Consider the following 18112-nt stretch of genomic DNA (forward strand, 5'->3'; position numbering starts at 1 on the left):
CTTACATGCAGCAGGACGCTTCGCAGCAACGAGAACGAGAAATCTGCCCCCACGTGTGGGATGGCATCGAGGAGCGGAAGGGTGCAAACCGTAGGATCCTAGCTACATGAGATTTTAAAAGACGTAAAAATTCATCTGTTCCATTCAAAGTCAGGATGGTGGGCACGTTGGTACACCTCCCTCCCCAACCCGTTCAGGCCTGCGGACTTCGCCAGTAGCCCCAGGGTCTCATCCTCCCCTCCATGCCCACTCCCCTGCCCACGATTCGCTGGCCTCCCGACCCAATCCGTGGTCTCCAGAGCACTCTGGCTAAACGGGAGCACGACCAGGACGCTCACGGCCCGCGCGGGACCCCTCCTTGGTGTGGCCCCGTTCAGAGCTGCGCTCCTCACAGCAGCCGAAGCGTCTGTCCGTGGGTAAACACAGTGTGATCCAGACACACAGGGAATCTTAGCCAGCCTTAAGAAGGAGGGAAACGCTAACACCTCCTACAACTGGATGAACCTTGAGGACGCGCTGCTCCGTGCAATCAGCCAGACGCGAAAGTCAGATACCTCCTGAGTCAGGAACTCAGGAGCAGCCCAGTTCACCGAGACAGAAAGTCGACTACTTGGGGGGCGGGGGCGGGGAGGGAAACGAGGAGCCACTGGTTAATGGGGGCAAAGATCTAACTGGAGAAGAGACGAAAGTTCTGGGGACAGACAGTGGTGATGGGCGCACGCAGGCTGAACGGACTTAATTGCCCCGAGCTGTCCACTTTAAAAGCGCCTAAAATTGTAAGCTTTATACTATGTGTATTTTATCTCAGTGAAACAATTAAATAGCAAAAACGAAATCACACTGGTCACTTCACCCCGTCCTGCGATGCGTCCCCGTCTGCTCCTCCCCCGAGGACTTTTTGCCCCTCAAATGCACCAGCTTGTCCCCACCTTCGCATTTGCTGCCACCTGTGCCTGGAAATGTCTGCGGGGGGCTGGTCCCTCTCATTGATGAAGGGTCAGGCTAGACGTCACCTCCTCACAGAGGCTCTTCCTTCCACCTGGCCAGTTTCTGGAACATCCTCCTTTTAACTGTGCAGAGTACGTCTCTCTATCAGCTATTTTTCCTACTGTTTCTTTCTCTCCAGTCTCCGCCAGCCTGCACAGACGCTCACTGACGGTGGGCACCTTGCCTGTCTGGTTGACGGCGCTCGGCACACAGCAGGAGTTCCGGGACTCTGGAAGGAGGGAAGGAAAGAAAGAAGGTACTCAGAAATCACACAGCGACACCCAGCCATGGTTAGCCTGCAGGGCCGAGGGCTGGGGACAGAGTTTTGGGGTGCAGTAGGGCTCCCATTCTCTTGGAGAGCTGATGCAGGCTCGGGGAAGACTCGCGGCCCTACTGGGAGTCCTGGGGCTGGCGGCTGAGGCAAGGCGCTTCCAACCTCGCCCCCCACCTCCAGGCCCACACACAGGCCACTCTGTCCAGCTGGAGGCAAGTCCCCCAGAAGGACTCCACCGAGACCTGGGGGCAAGTGAGCCCCAAGCCTGGATGGGGCTCTCGGGGCCCGCGACAGTACATGCTACCCAGATTGCCTTCATGGGGTGTCACCCCAAAACTGAGGACAACCCTTCCCAAGCGAGTCCCATCTCAAGTGCTTTCTGCAGGCGGCAGTGAGGGCCTGGGAATGAGGGAGAGGCGGGCAGTTGTGGGGAGAGAGGTGGGGGAGGAAAGGTGGGGGGGCGGAAAGGTGGGGGGCAGGAAAGGTGGGTGAGGGAGGGAGAGGGAGCAGGGGTGGAGGAGAGGAAAGGTAGGTGGGGAAGAGAGAGGGGGCCTGGAAGGGAGAAGCGGGTGGGGGAGGGGAGGGGGGAGGGGGGTAGCTGGGGGGAGAGGTGGGCCGGGGAGGAGGAGGCAGACCCGGGAGGGAGGGGTGGGTGGGGGCAGCAGAACGCGCAGGACCCTCTGCAGAGGCCTCACTGTGCAGGAGTTGCTGGGGGGCTTCCAGAGCCCACCCCACTTCCTAAGCTGCCCGCTTCCCGCCCCCTCGGGAGCCATTTTCCTGTCCAAGTGCCCATAAACATCTTGCTCAATCTGCTTCCTCAGCAGCACTTCGAGCAGACAGCTCCTCTCCCTTGCTCACAGGGCGGGCATTTCCAAGCAGCCTTTGCAGGGCCTGAGCCTGGCGGGGCTGTGCGCACAGGGGTGTGGGGAAGGGGTGCTTGGGGGCAGGATGACCCCGCCTGTGGCACTTAATTTTCCCATGGTGTGGGTGGTGTGGGGTGCGTGTGTGTGCGCGTGGTGTGTGTGCACATGGTGCGTGGTGTGTGTGTGCGCGCCTGTGTCACTGCGGAATGCTGCCAGAGCAATTTGGTTTCCAAGGAAACGGTGTGAAGGTGCGGGCGGCTGCGCACTCGGAGTGAGAAATGCATGTCATCCGGAGCCTGGGCTCCCAGCTGGAGCCCAGCCAATTACTGCCCACTTGGTACATGGAGAGCCTGGCCTGCCACGGAGCTGGCCAGGGGCCAGGGGGCTGGGGCGCCCCAAACCCTGCCCCAGGAGAGGCCCCGGCCCGGGGGGCGCTGCAGGAGTGGGGGCCGGGTCGCAGGGTAAGGGTTAACCCGAACCCACCGAAGCCCCCGGTGAAAGCCGGCATCCCAGCCTCCGAACCCACCCTCTCCCCCGCCCCGCGGCTGCAGGGGGGGAGCCAGCCAGGCAGGCAGCGGGCCATCCCGGGCCCCACTCCGCCACTAATTATTTTCCATGATGAACATGTTATTATGTCTTACACTCGAAATAATCAATTTGGAATCACCACTTTGATGAGTTAATGGGCACTTGGTGGGTGTCATTTCAGAATCTCTCTGCAAAGTACGGCTCTATTTTTAACAGCGGCTGCGTCGGGCACACAAGAGGGCACGCTAAGCGTGAGGAGTCCCCACCTCCCCGTCTCCCCCTCTCTGCGTCTCTCCCTGCCAACACCACCAACTCCTGCTCCTCTGGGCTGTGGCCCCGTGGACTAGGGACAGCCAGCGAAGGAGCTCCAATCCCTGAGCCCAAATCAGCTCACGCACACACACACACACACACACGCACACACACGCACACCGCTCACCCCTTGATGCTGTAGATGGGATGTTTGTGTCCTCCCGGGATTCATAGCTTGAATCCGAACCCCCAGTGAGATGGGGTTTGGAGGTGGGGCCTTTGGGAGGAGATCAGGTCAGGGGGGTGGAGCCCTTATGAATGGGGTTAGTGCCCTTATGAGAGACCCGAGAGCTTCCTCATCCCTTCCTCCATGTGAGGACACGGTGAGAAGCAGAAAGTGGGCCCTCGCCAGACTCCGAATCCACAGGCACTTTGATCTTGGACTTCCAGCCACCAGAGTGGTGAGAAATATAGGTCTGTGGTTTAAGACCCCAGTCTGTGGTGGGATGGTGGCCTCCCAGACACACTAGAAGGATGTGCCGTTAGCCTGCTGAATCTACCAGTGCCGAGTTTTCAGAAGGCAGTTTGGATCGATGCTTCCATTTCTCTTGGGAGAACACCAAGCCTCTGCCACTTGAAACCAGAAAGTCTGGCCTCATGCCCGAGGACGTCTGCACTATCTATCCCAGTGTCACAGCCTAATGTTGATGAAACAAGCAGCAGCAGAATTTCAGTAGATGGAACAGTTCCATTGCAAAGCCCGACAAGGGAAGAATTAGAAGAGAGTCATCAGACACGGCAGAGGAGTGTAGACAGAGTGGGCTGAGCAACGGGGCTAAAGCTCATCGTCCAGTGGCGCCAACAGCCAGTGGGCCAGGGCACCCCTGCCCCTGCACACCACAAATTCGCCAAGACCCTAGCCTGGTTCCTGCGGGCACCTGCCTTGCAGGGCGTGCCCATCTGTCTCCGGTCTTCCTCACCCTAGTAAGATGGAGCCCTGTTGGCTGCCTCCCTAGCACTCCCCCCTCTTCCCAACAGCCTCCGTCTCTCTAGGTGCGGATCTATCTGCGTCCCAGGAATCGGACTCCGTTGCTGGGTCCAGAGATAAAGCACATGACATAGGCTGTCACCCTATATATTTCCCATTCCTTCGCCACGGTGATTAGCCCAAAGCTGGGCAAGTTAACCCAATCCAGCTTCATTCATGCAAGCTCAGAACCTTCGCTTGGAATGTTGGAACAAAGAGGCTCTCTCTTTCTTACTGGATATGACCACGAAAGCATGAGCCCTGTGGAGCCGCCAGCAGCCACCTGGGACCCACTGGAGGCAGAAATTAGAGATGAAAACACAAGCATGTGTGCACGCACACACATACACACACACACACGCATTATAGCTGCCATGGTTCTTGTGTGCCAGAAGGTCCTGGTTCCAGCACACACGGGCACCCTCGGAAAAGTGACCAGCAGAGGGCCCCAACTCAGCTCGCTCTTCAAAAGCTGGGCAGCTCTAAGATCTGCTTTCTCCATTCGAGAAGAGCAGGAGACATCCAGACAGGCCAAAGCAGAGAGGCCCCCTGTTGCAGCCAGTTCCTTAGGAACCCAGATGGTCTGCCTCCGGCCCCCTCCAAAGCAAATCCCAGCTTCCCTGCAGTTCCACCCGTGGAGGACCAAATTCTGCTCCCTGTTTCATTTCTGTGTTCTCTGGCCACATCCCACCCAGGAGGGAAAGGGAGCACGGAAATTCTTGCATAGCATTTCTCTCCAGGGTGCCTGAGCCGCTAAGCCCACAAAGCTCGTAGAAGTCCACACTCAAGTGCTTGCCGGGTACCGGGAGATTCACAGGGCTTCGTAGAACTCACAAAAGCCAACGTTACAGTGAGCTCTCCAGGGCACCTTTCCAAGAACCGAGGTGCTGTATGAGGAAATGAAAGGGAGGGACCAGAGAAAAGCAGGGGCTCCCCCAAGCTCATAAAATAAAGGGCTGGAGATGCCTACAAAAATATGCAAACCCCAAATTCAGGATATGACCCACAGGAAATCTGAGGGGGTGTGCAGACCTACCACCCCAATGCTGGTAGGCGGGCTCACCGAGGAGCCTCATCTCTGCATCCCAGACACTCAGGTTAAGCAGGTGTGGCTCTCCGTGAGGCTGTCCGCAGGGACCAACCACAGGGTGTCCCCAGAGCTGCTCTCCAGTACCTGCCGGAGGAGAGGACACGCTGTCTTTGGTACTGTCTGATGCATTCAGCTCTATGGTCAAAGACAGCCTCACTCCTGCTGGATAAAAGTCTCTGGGGGGCAGGGGGCCTCCAAGGAGGAACAGAGTGGAATTCAAAGAAGCAAGAGCCTCAGGAACATACAATCTCAGCAAGGAGGGGAGGCCAGGGATGCGCCCACCATAGCAGGAAACAGCAGGGAAACTGGGAGCTACCATCGGAGGACATCACCTTCTGGTTCCAAATGCAGAGCTTCATCATTTTGTAACAGGCTGAGGGGAGGGGAAGGCTATGGGCTGAGTAGAAATCCAAACCCTACAGGTGTGGAGTAAGTCACAAGTGACAAAGAACACAGGGTTCACTTATTCGTTAGAGCTCTGGTATTAGCACTTTACCTTATCCATGTAACACAGTCTGGTATGGTGTTCAGAGTCCAGAAAACCACTAGACAGGTGGCAAGTCCTAGTAGAGTCGAGCTGGCATCATTATTGCCAAAACCAATATATCACCTGTTCAAAAAATATCTCATACATGTGTATATGACCCAGAAGCAATTTCCTAACAAGTTTTTAAAAAATATTTTATATGAAGAGTGTTGTGGGTTTTGAACTCATTTGTTAATGATACGAAATGTGCAACTCTTTTCAAGACTGAGGGAACAACTGATTGACGTAAGATGGAAATGAAACCAACAAATTTCAATTAAAAAAAAATCACGCGATTGTCAGATGGGATTAAAAAACAAGTATCTTGGTTTAGTAGCTGCAGTGCCCATCTTGCTTCCTCCAGATGGATCCACCTATCTTTGTGAGGCCTCGCTTCCATCTAGGATCACCACAAACAACTGTTGACATAAACAACTTAGAAGGAGACCTTCAAGTCACACTAAGCCGAATTTTTCAAAACGAATGAAGTATGGTCAACTTACTTTCTGTGAAGCATGAAGGCGTGTCAGTGGACAATCTTCTAAAGAAATGGTGGTCTACCAACTGGACACCCATAAGCAAAAGAGATGGATCTCAACCCTTATCTTTCACCATATAGAGAAGCAAACTCACAAGGAACACAGACCTAAACTTCTAGAAGAAAACATGAGAGAAAATCTTGGGTTAGGGGAAGATTTCTCAGATACAAAATAAAAAGCATGCTCCATAAAAACATAATAATGAGTTGGACTTCTTCCGGACTAAAAACTTCCACTCTTTGAGAAACGTTGTTAAGAACACAAAAACACTAGCCTCAGACTGGGAGCACATATTTGCAAAACACACTTCTGTTCAAGGACTCATGTCCAGGATATTAAAACAACAACAACAACTCTCAGAACTTACTAATGCAAAACAAACAGCCCAATTTTTAAAAGTAAGCAAAATATCTGAAAAGACACTTGACTGAGGAAGGTATGTAGATGGTAAATAAGCACACGGAGATGGTCAACGTCGTTAACTGTTAGGGAAATAGAAACTAAAACCACAACGAGATATCGCAACGCAGATATCGGAATAGCTGGAGTCTTTTTAAATCCGACGATAGCAAGAGTCGGTGAGGATGTGGGACTCTCGTCCTGCTCGTAGAACAGCCTCGCCGGATGACCGCTGGGAGCCATACGCTCCCGCAACCCAGCAATCCACACTGGCAATGTGTGTCCCCACACACACCTGCGTGGGAGTGTTTACAGCAGCTTTATTCATCACCATCAAAAACCGGAAACACCCCGAATGTCCTTCAGCTGGTGACAGATAAAGCAGCAGCAGTAAGCCCACACAACAGGGTGGTTCCCGGCCATAAAGAGGAAGAAGCTTCCACACACGCACACGGATGATGCACAAAGGCATCATGTGACGTGGAGGAAGCCGGACCCCAAAGGCTACCCACTGTCTGAGTCTATTTACAGGACTTTCTAGAAAAGGTAAAACTATAGGGAAAGATGACAGATTATTAGCTTCCGGAGACCAAGGGCAGGGCAGATCTGACTGGGCTAGGGGAACCGAGTGTTACCCGGCTTGATTGTGGTGCTGTTTACATAACTGCATGCATTCATCAAAACTCCCAGTGCTGGTCACTGACAAGGGTAAATTTTACTGCATGCAGATTATACCCCAGTAACCAGACTTCAAAAAAAAAAAGAATATGATCAGATTGACCTCATTAAAATATAAATTTGTAACGGGAAGGTAACATTTATTATCAATACACGTGGTGTGTGTCCAGGTCAGGGTGCTAATGCCAAGTCAGATAATTCATATTAGGGCTCCGTGGCATCTGCTGCACTGGAGTTTCGTGCCATCCATTGAGAGGGTAGCTGGGCAGGACAGGTGTCAACATCCTTGTGGGTCATCCAGCGTGCTGACAAATACAGAGGGCCCAGATGGGTAACGGCTTAGGAGAATACATGGGGGGGGGGGGGGAACCAAGCAGAGGAGAGGTGGGGACTTCAGGAAGAATGTGCTCAGAGAGGCATGCTGGGAGAAAGGTGGAGGCCACCTGAGTGGTGCTAGGTGCCACTCAGCAGCCCACCATCGTCACGGCTGTCTGCTCCGTCAGGATTATGCGAGCAAAGCAGGCAAAGGGCTGAGGTCCAACCACCACGAGCCAGTTCTCCCCCCACTGGGGATCATCTCGGCCCATGAGCAAATAACCTAGTGACCCCATCACTCCAAACTAAAAGGGGTCACCAGCCCCTTGACCTCTGTGTAGTTTGACCGAAGACAAATAAATTCTCCTGTTTGTTTAACGAAAGGTCTGCAAAGCCCAGAGCCCTGGGAAGAGACCTTCTTCCCTCCACTTAAAGTAACAGACTCCCCGCACGTCACTGGTGCCTGGCCCCGGGGGCAGGACAGAGGGGAGGCCCAGCTCTCTCCTGTCCGCGCTTGGGGCCATCACGCAGTCTACTCTCCAAACACAGGCGTCTTGCTTTTATTAAGTGAATGTATCATCACCTGGGGAAGATGTTTCCAACATTCAGGACACTTGCCTGGCCCACAGCAATCCTGGGTACAGAGGTGATGCTCTGGGAGCAAAGAGACAGAATGCCAAATGGACAGACAGGGGCCTTACCCTGGGAATTTGGAATTGACATGCACAAAGTCTTGCTCTGAGGGCTGGTCCATGCATTTACCTACAGAGAGACGGGAGGGCTGGTCAGTGACCTACTGAACGAGGGTATCACTCTTGGCTCCAGAAACACCTCCCATTCTTACAATCAACATCCTTCCTGCTTCTTTGAGCTGGCTCAGGCAGTCTCTGCTCCTTGAGGAATTATTTCCATCTTACTGATAAGCTCTGAGGCATTGGCTAGTGAAGTCACTAGTCCACAAAGTGACATAGTCAGTTAGCGGACAGCCAAGAGCCAAGCCCAGATAGGTTTGAGTCTGAAATCTGTGTTCCCAAAATAGTACTCCTGGCAGGACAGCTTCCAGAGAAATCTCCCCATTTCTGAACTCTTCCCAGAATCTTCCCTGGGGTTCTCAGCCGTGGCTGCCTGTCAGGATCAACTGTGGAGCCTTGAAAAGGGACCTGACCCCTACAGAACCACCCACACCTGGCCCTCTGCCGGAGAAGAGCACAGATCAGTCCTGGGAGCCACTGGACATACCCACTGGATCCAGCCTCAGAACTGGTCAACTGTCTCCATTTCTTTAGAGACTCTAGAACCCCAAGCCATGCTGAGAAAAGTGCAGGGTGGAGGAGGGCGGTGCGGGAGGGGGAGCTGGGAAAGCAAGAGTACATTCCGGGAGGCAGGCAGCTCAGTGAGGGTGCTCACCGAGACCAGAGGGTGGAGATGGCTTGTGGAGGGGGCCCCCTCCCAGGCCAGAGCAGGTGGGCGGGGCCTGCTTGAGACCGCCCCCTGGGGAGAGGGTGGGGCATGGGGACCAGGCTCAGGGGTGTTGGTGACGGGCAGGAGGGAGGTGTAGAAGCGGCAGGTGAATCCTGCAAGGTAAGACAGGGCCAGAAAGACCCGGATTGCTCCCCCCTGAACTCACCGCCCCCGCCCAGTACCTGGTGCTGGGTTTTATTTGGGAAGAGAACTGGCGGTTAGTGTACCATCTGTTTGTTCTCCCCTGGAAACACGGGGCTGATCTCCTCCCCGCATTCCCAGGTCCATTGAGACTTTACCCAAGGCCACAAACAGCTGAGCTGTGGAGCACGGCTTCGGAGAAGCCAGGAACTATGGCTCAGAGGGGAGACAGTCACAGGAATCTTTCCTTCTACCTGCGCATCGAACTCTGTCAGGAAGCAGCAAAAATGCTGTTGTCTTGCGGGTAAGGCTCTGGCTGACCCAGATAAGACGCGCTCCCCATGCCCAGCCAAGGCCCTGTGCCTCTGGGGCAGTGACTTTGACACAAGGACTGCAGGGCCCCAGGGATTAAGCTAAGCTTCTGTTAAGTCCCTGACCTTCCAGATAACATCATCCAAACCAAACCCACAGGACATTGTGGTTCTCCTCTCAACACAAAAGCATCTGAGACTCTGCCAAGAGAGCTGTCAGCCTAACTCCCACGTCTGCTTCCAGCGCTCTTCCTCTGGGGACCGCCGAGGGTCCCAGCATCGGGGACACGCACATACGCACACACCTGAGACACTGAAGCCAAGGCAGCCACCTGCCGAACGGCCTGGCTTTTATCCGAACCAGCCACTTCCGACCCTGGGGAGGCTTGTAAAGACTGTCCTGACAACCTCTCAGGGCCAGATTCTCAGCCCTGTGGGACAGGACACACGTCCGCCCACACACGGGGGTCTGGATCACCTGGAATGGTCTCTCTTGGAACGGATGTCCTGCCCTTTCAAGCTCTTGATTGGCTGATGCAGTTGTCCATCTCCAGCCCAGGGAGCCAATGGGGTGACAGTCGTGACCTACACGTGACTGCACACGTGCCGTCCACGTGCCTCTGAATAGTCACGTGACTGCACTTCCCGGCGGATGGTGCCTGTTCTGGAAGCGTTCGCAGTCGCCGGTGGAGGGAGCCGCACAGATCCTGTAACGTAGTGACAGTATTGAGGTGGTGGGATGCATGGAGTGGCCCGTGCTCAGTGGAGGGTCGGGGCTCAGTGGAGGGGCTCCCTTCCTGGAGCCATGATGTCCCCTCCCTGGGGATGGACACTTGATTACCAAGTGTTGTCTTCTCACCCAGCCTTGTTTCTGGGCGAGGGGGAGGCCGAGCGGGGGTCCCCGCACCACCCCGTCTGCTCCGGTCTTTGCACCTGCAGCTTTAGCGGCAGACAAACGCGGCATTACGGTCACCCCGTGGCTCACAGAAGCCTCTTTCCATCCTCGGCACATCCACACCCCCCACATTTCGAAACTCCAGCGAGGCAGTTCATGGAAATTCCGTTGACCGCGGTGCGGCGTCACGCTGCACCCCCACTGTGCCCCATCAGCCCGCGACCTTGGGCATGTCCTTGAACCTCCCTGGGCCTCCGTCTCCTCCTCCAGGAGGTGAGCAGGGTGATGCCGCTTGGTTTCCATGGCCTCTTTCGGCTCGGAGGTCTGTACATTTGCTTCCAACATTTTCTCCCTGAGTCCAAATCTGGAGGAGAGTAATCCGCGGCTTAGGAAAATGCTTATGTTTTCCAAAGGGACCCTCCCATCCCCTGGCATCCTTTTGTGCTGCCGATGTCTACCTGTATCTCTGGCTCCCAGGGAAAGGATTGTTTGAGCTCATTGTCTGGTGTCCTGATTATTAGCTCCATCTGGGCGACTGAAGAAATTCCCGCCATAAATAATAATGATGATTATAAAAATAATAACAGGCACGGTCTCCTCCCCATGTCAAAGCGCTGGTTGCTTCCTCCTCTTCTTTTTTTTTTTTTAAATGCCACTCTGTGCCAAAGGCCTTCAGAAAAGGAGTTAATTAATATCCCTTGCTGTGGACTAATTCTCGTTTCAACATGTGGCTGTCATTTCCCTGTCATCATAGCTGATTTACAACAGGGTTTAATTAAATTCTCCGTACATTATTCAGCATTCTCCAAAGACAACACCAGAGAGGCCTGGGGTATTTAAAATGTCACCTGCTGAGACATATCACCTCTTCTTAAATAAATATGACAGTGATCAAACTTTGGCTAATTACAGTGACTTAGTTATTTGTTTGTATGTTTTAATATTTAATTGCTTTCATGTTCATCCAATTACGGAGCAACAGCAAATAGAAATTAACTTTTTATCAGCGTGTTCCCAGCCCGGCGAATAAGCGCCCCGAAGCCTCTGTACAAGGGGAGCTGCCCAAGCTGAGAGATTGCAGACACGCTCTAGCTCAGTGCACAGGTCGATTAAATTAAGGGAGAACCCTCCCGGCTCCTGCCCCAACTCCCAGCCTGCTTGGGGCTGCGCGCCCGGCTTCCCAGAGCCTCTGACTCAAGACCAAGAGCGGTGAGCAGAACAAGCCCGGGGATTTAATTCCATACTGCCACCCCATGGCCGCTCGGCGCAACTGCCCGCTTCCTTTGCATGCTCAGGGTTCCCTGGAAGATGAAAGGACTCTTGGGGAGCTTGGGTCTTCAAGTTCCCCACACCTCAGCCTGCGTTCTCCGAAACACGGAGGCTCTGTCTTCATGCTTCTCCAGCTCTGCGGGCCGTCTGCTCCTTGTGAGAAGTTCTAGAACCTTCTGCCAAGCTCCCTGGGACAAAGGCAGCACCTGAGAGTGTGTCCACTCTGTGCCATGTATATCACAAATTCCAGCGACTGGATGCCCGGCCAGCTGAGAAACAGGAGCTAGAAAATATGCACACAGCTTATCCTGAATGGTGTTCTGATCACACGCCTTAGCCAGACCCTGAGACATCCCCCAGGGCCCCCAAAAGCCAGTCCCACTGGCGTTATCTTGAAAGCTCCCACTCGCTCCAGCACATCGTTTGACATTTCGACGTTTGCTTTTCTCCCAGTCCTAACCTCAGTATCTCAATCTCTGCAGAATTTCAAAAATAAAAAGGGATGAAGAATTAAGCCCTTCCTGGAGCTCTCTCGGTGATTCCAAATTGGGTAAGCCTGTTCTACCTCCAGCCGAACCCCACAGCCTCATGGGATGTTGGTTTAAAACGTTCAACTTTCCAAAAATAAAAATAATCTTTTCGTGTACTTACATCTTATCTTCCCAGCTCAGCTGTAAGCTCCTTAAGGGGCAGGCCCAGAAACCAGCAGAGACTTAACCATGGTAAAAGCTAAAGAAAATAGCAACTGGCTAACCTTCTGCCGAGTGGCCCAGCAGTGGCCTTATTTAGGGTCTGGCTCGCGAGGGGGCAGACAGGTGTCATGGAAGGAAATCCATTTGTTCACTGAGCCGGTAACACCAACTGTGCACTAAGCATGGGCTATCAGATGGCGATTAAGCAATGCAGAGGCCCTGTCCTTGGTGCTGGAGTCTGGGAGAAAGTACACCCGATGGCGATTAAGCAATGCAGAGGCCCTGTCCGTGGTGCTGGAGTCTGGGAGAAAGCACAAATAATCATGAGCTGAGGTGTGTGGCCGGAAAGGCAGAGGACACAGGAGTGTGGCCAAATGAGGGGACCTGGTCTGAGGAGCCAGCACAAGCTTGCCCAGGAAGCCAGTGCAAGCTGACAGCCGAAGAAAGAAGAGGAACCTTTTTCATTTAGCAAAGAATAGAAGGCCATTTGGAAAATTTTTCCTGGGGGCCCACAGTTTATGCAAATGAATTCAGCCCAGAAAGAGAGATTCTAATTGGTCCCAGCAGGCGCTTCCCTGGTCAGGGGTCAGCACACAGTTCAGCACCTGTGTGAACATCTCCCTCAGGGCCCCTGAGGCCTGTATTGGCTGTCACACCCACTCTCTTCAGATCCTAGAGGTTTTTACCTTAAATTCACGTCAAGTCCTTATTCCCATTTCCTCTCAAGCTAATTCTCTTTGACAGGCAAGTCCTTAGAGAAACAAGAAAGCTTCAAACCCCTTGGCTTGGTCAGGAACTACGGAGACACCAAGGCAGCCGTGAATACAGCACCGTGCACCAAGACGAGGCCAGGCCTCAGGGAAGGGTCTGGACCTTGGGAACCTGGGGGCCCTGCTAACGTGGGAGTCCAGCTCAGATGGTCCCTCTGAAAAGCAAAAGCACCTCTACAGTATTGAAGCCCTTCAGTTGATCCTTGTCAGAGCCCATCAGAACGAGGCGAGCAGTAAGACTCAGGCCCTCCCGTGTCACAGGTTGTCATAGGACGAGGCAGAGAAGTTTCCGGCTGTCCCCATCTGAGCCCATCACCATTAATTCAGATATTTCTCATTCCAAATCCCATCTGGGCTAAGATGAAGTGTGTCTTTTCTTGCTGAATTAAGGAGTTACCTAAGCAACTTAACAGTGTACCCAAGACGGTAGATGGTTAAGTGTCTGCCTTTGGCTCAGGTCATGATCCTGGGTTCCTGGGATCAAGCCCCACATCAGGCTCCTTGCTGAACAGGAAGCCTGCTCTCCCTCTCCTTCTACCGCTCCCCCTGCTTGTGCTCGCTCTCTGTGTCAAATAAATAAATAAAATCTTAAAAAAAAAAAAAAAGGAAACTATCTTCAGGTGCATCTGGTGCATCTATTATAACACATATTTCCAAACAAAGGTATTCCGGTCACCAAGGAAGCTTATCTGTTTGTTCTGGTCCTTACCAAGTAACTTTGAGACATTTGAATATATTAAGTTGTCACTACAGGTGCTTGAAAAGAATCCATCAGTGTTTCTTTAAAAACATTCAATAACCAGCTCACCTCCCCAGCATTGCTCCAAGGCCTCTGAAGCAAACCATAAGTAAATCCTTGAACTTTCTATGTAGAATTACCCTGATGAGAAGCAGCTCTGTCACAAATCCGTACCTCCAATTCATGGGTATTGTCCTGTGACTTCCCACTTAGGACTTACATCTGTAGCCACTGTGCATTTCTCTGTCCTCAACATCATTGAGCAAGGAGCCGAACGTGGGACTCGATCCCAGGACCCTGGGATCATGACCCAAGCCGAAGGCAGAGGCCTAACCACTGAGCCATCCAGGCATCCCGGTTCTCAACATCTTATACTCAGCAGATCTCTATCAACAGTCAGGCAAATCTACTTCTTACCATATTTTTATCTTCACCCCCTGTACCCAGAGTAACTTACTTTCTCTTTTTGATGCATCCTCAAAGGCCCTAAAAGAAATTTACATCAACCTATAGCCTATATTTTAGCTGAAAGCACCTTTAAATTGAGACCCCAGAAAGCCCAGGTCTTAGCAGTAAAGACCCTTAGAGTAAGGCCCACACCGTAGATCCAAGTTGAAAACCAAAGCAGGTCCGTCCAGACAAAGAACACAGCCAAAGCTTGCAGGAGGAAAACATTCACCGAGAAGTCCACTGCATGCCAAACAAGACTCAACATTTTTTAAAAGTAGGATTAAACTATCCCGACTCCATACAACATATCTTCTGAAATGTCCAGCATACAATCAAAAACTACTAGACATGTGAAGAAATAGAAAAATATGACCCCTATCAAGAAAAAGAAAATTAATAGAAAAAGATCTGAGCTAAACTCTCTTAGCAGAAAAGACCTTTAAAGCAGCTATTAAGAATGTGCTCACAATTTTAAATGAAGGTTGGTCACGAACAAAATAGGGGGAATCTCAGGAAAGAAATAGAAGCTATTAAAAAATAACCAAATTGTGTCCAGAACTTAGAAATAAACTATTTAAAATTCACTGACTAGGAGATTAGATACTATGGAAGCAAAGATTAGTAAGCTTGAAAAGAGGTCAATAGGAATTATTCCATCTGAAGGATATAGAGAAAAAGATTTCACGAGAACCGACAAGAGATTTGGTAATCTACTGGACAAAATTATGTGGTATAACATATATGTAAGTAGAAGGGTTTTTTTTTTTAATGTAAGCAGACTTTTTAACAGAGAAGTTAAAAAGAATGGGGCTGAAGAAATATTTGAAGAAATAATAGCTAAAATTTCCCAAATTTGGTGAAAAACATTGATTTACAGATCCAAGAATCTCAGGAAACCTCAAGCAGGGTCAATTCAAAGCAACCCATACCTAGGCACACTAGAGTCAAACTGCTAAGAAAAAGAGAGAGAGAGAAAGAGAGAGAGACAAAAGAAAGAAAGAAAAAGAGGGGCGCCTGGGTGGCACAGTGGTTGAACGTCTGCCTTCGGCTCAGGGCGTGATCCCAGCGTTACGGGATCGAGCCCCACATCAGGCTCTTCCGCTATGAGCCTGCTTCTTCCTCTCCCACTCCCCCTGCTTGTGTTCCCTCTCTCACTGGCTGTCTCTATCTCTGTCGAATAAATAAATAAAATCTTTTAAAAAAAAAAGAAAGAAAGAAAAAGAAAAAAGAGAATCCTGAAAGTGGGCAGGAAAAAAACATGCATTACATAGAAACAACGATAAAAATTATAGCTGTTTTCTCAACAGAAATAGCCAGAAGACAAGGGGGCAAAAATCTTAAAGAACTGGGGGCAGGGGGTGAGGCAGGGAGAGGGTTGTTGGTTCACGAGTCTGCATCAAGGGAAAATATCTCTCAAAAATGAGAATGAGACAAACACAATGGCAGATAACGAACTCGGAGAATTCCTCTAGCAGCAGCCCAGCACAAGAAGTGCCTAAGGCAGTTCCTCAGGATGAAGGGAAATAATGCCACACAGAATTCAGATCTACGAGAAGAAATACAGAGCACCAGCAGTGGTAAATATTATGGGTAAAAATCAAAGCACGTGTTGCACGAGGGATCGGGTGTCCAGTGGCCTGGGCTTCTGTCTGGTACTACCACTTCTTAGCTGTGTGACCTCGGGCACTTCCTTAAAATAAACCTCAGCGTCTCCATCTGGACAATGGGAATAATTCTGGGACTGAATCTGTAGAGCTGCAGGGGGATTAAATGAGGAAACTGACGTGAAGAGCATGACGTAGTACCTGGCGGTACCTTAAAGCTTTCACCGGTACGAGCTTTTAACCATTCGGCACCCTTCATTGGTCGCTGTTGTCCCCATTGCAAAGGGAGCCAGGAGAGCACAGACCAGGTAGGCATGAAGTGGGCGAGGGTGTCCAGACTCAGACACGGCATAACCTCTGATGCGTGCACTTGCTGTAGTGCATACCAGTGGCGCCTAACCATGGCTCCACTGTGGACCCTGCTCAGAATAATACGTATAAATGCATAAAATGAAATACGTAGAATTACCATGGTGACCAATGACAACGAATGCCCGTTCTTAAAACAGGTTGTAAAGATCGAGACGGTATGTGTACTTCCTCGTCGATGCATTAAATAAACCGTGGTTGTGGATCTAACGACCAACACGATTCCTAAGTGAGGACAAGCACGAAGGGTATTTTGAGATATCCGCAACAACTTTAATGTAGTGAAGAAACAGCTGGGAAAACCGCAGTGGTGTATCGCGTATTTCATAGTGGAAGGAAATGCTAAATTGCAGAACTTTGCCGAAACAAAAAATGTAAATTTGTCTCATCCAAGCTCCTGGACCCCAACAGGTCCATGAACTCCAGGTTAGGGACCTCGGGCCATCTGGTCTGTATTGCTTCTCAATAAATGTTAGTCCCGATCCTTTGGGACATGGATTCCCTTCGTCCATCTGCAGAAACCTCCCGACTCACTTTCTCAGAGGGAAACTAAATACCTATCCACGCATGTGGACACGTCTTCCAGACAATTGCAAGGGGTTCTAAGACCTTTGGAAGCCCCCCCCCCCTTGGATCCCGGATTAAGGAGCCTTCCTTCCTAAACAGCTGTCAGTCCTTATCTGCTCAGGAGGAAAACGACCATGATCTCCCCAAGAACACACAGTACTTTGAAAGAAGGGGAAAACACAGAGCAGAACTGGCCATTCAGGAATAAAAGGAAAACCTCTTTCTTGGCCATCAAAGCCAGCAGGCAGCTGTGACCCAGTGTAGCCCATTTACAAGACTGATGACTTAACGGGATCCAGTTGGTGACAAGACACAGGGTGAGGCCAGCGGAGGGCTGGAGAGAGAGGGGACAGATTACATGATGCTGTTTGATGACACTAATTACTCATAATGGCCCAAACCAGGGACCCAACCACAAGCCAACTCATTGTAAAAGCTATAAAATAATGTTTAGGATAAGGAATTAATTTTTATAGCCATTGGGGTGCTGAACTGCCGCCATAATACGGCGTAATACATCTCCACATAATTTTGTCCAGTAGGCACACAGATTTATTACAAATTAAATTCTCTCCTCAAGTGGGAAGTGTAAAGACACCATACACAGCAGAAAGACACCATACACCCCCCCCTCGGGCTATGCTGGAGACCAAGGACGGGTGTTTGATGGGCTGCCCCCGCCACACACAGACCACTGTCCCCAGATGACACGCGGCTCCCACCAAGTCCATCGCCTCCTGTTTGGCAGGGGTGGTGGTGAGTGGCATCCCCAGGCAAGGACATCTCCTCCTGGCTTCCCACGGATGAGACCAAGGGCAGCTCGCAGGCCCCAGCCCTTCGGCGCTGCTTTTCCGGGCTGCCCAGTTCAGACCCCAGAAGAGAAGCAGGGGGGCAGCCTGCAGCTTCCCATGTTCTGACTTCTGGCCTTGTGTTCTCAGCCCAGGAGTTCTGCATTCAAGGAATACATTTTGGTTGACTCTTTGCTGACAAAACTCCCCACCTTTTCAGACTAGCCATTGCCAGATGAGACAGGTCTGGAAACCCTGGGGGTCTCGGGCTGGTCAGATTTGCCTTGCCTGCCTCCAAGGCAGCCAAGCCAGAAAGGTGTTTCTTGGCTGAGTCCCAGGCAGGTGTGACATCGGCGCCCCCCCCAGCCGGACTCCCTCTCCCTGTGCCTCCCTGTTAACCTCAGCGGCACGTGAGTGGCCGGAGCAGCGTTGAGAAGCAGCATTCCAGGCCCCGCCGTGGCCACGCTCCTGTTCAGCGAGCTGGCATGGGGCCTGGGAATATTCCTGTATGGTTCTGACAGTCGGCTGTCGGAAAGCTTCTGCAAGAAACCCTTCTCTCTGAAAGGATCTCAGAGCAG

This window comes from Ursus maritimus, unplaced genomic scaffold (assembly GCF_017311325.1).
Source record: "Ursus maritimus isolate PB19 unplaced genomic scaffold, ASM1731132v1 scaffold_24, whole genome shotgun sequence".
Classification (NCBI taxonomy): Eukaryota; Metazoa; Chordata; class Mammalia; order Carnivora; family Ursidae; genus Ursus; species Ursus maritimus.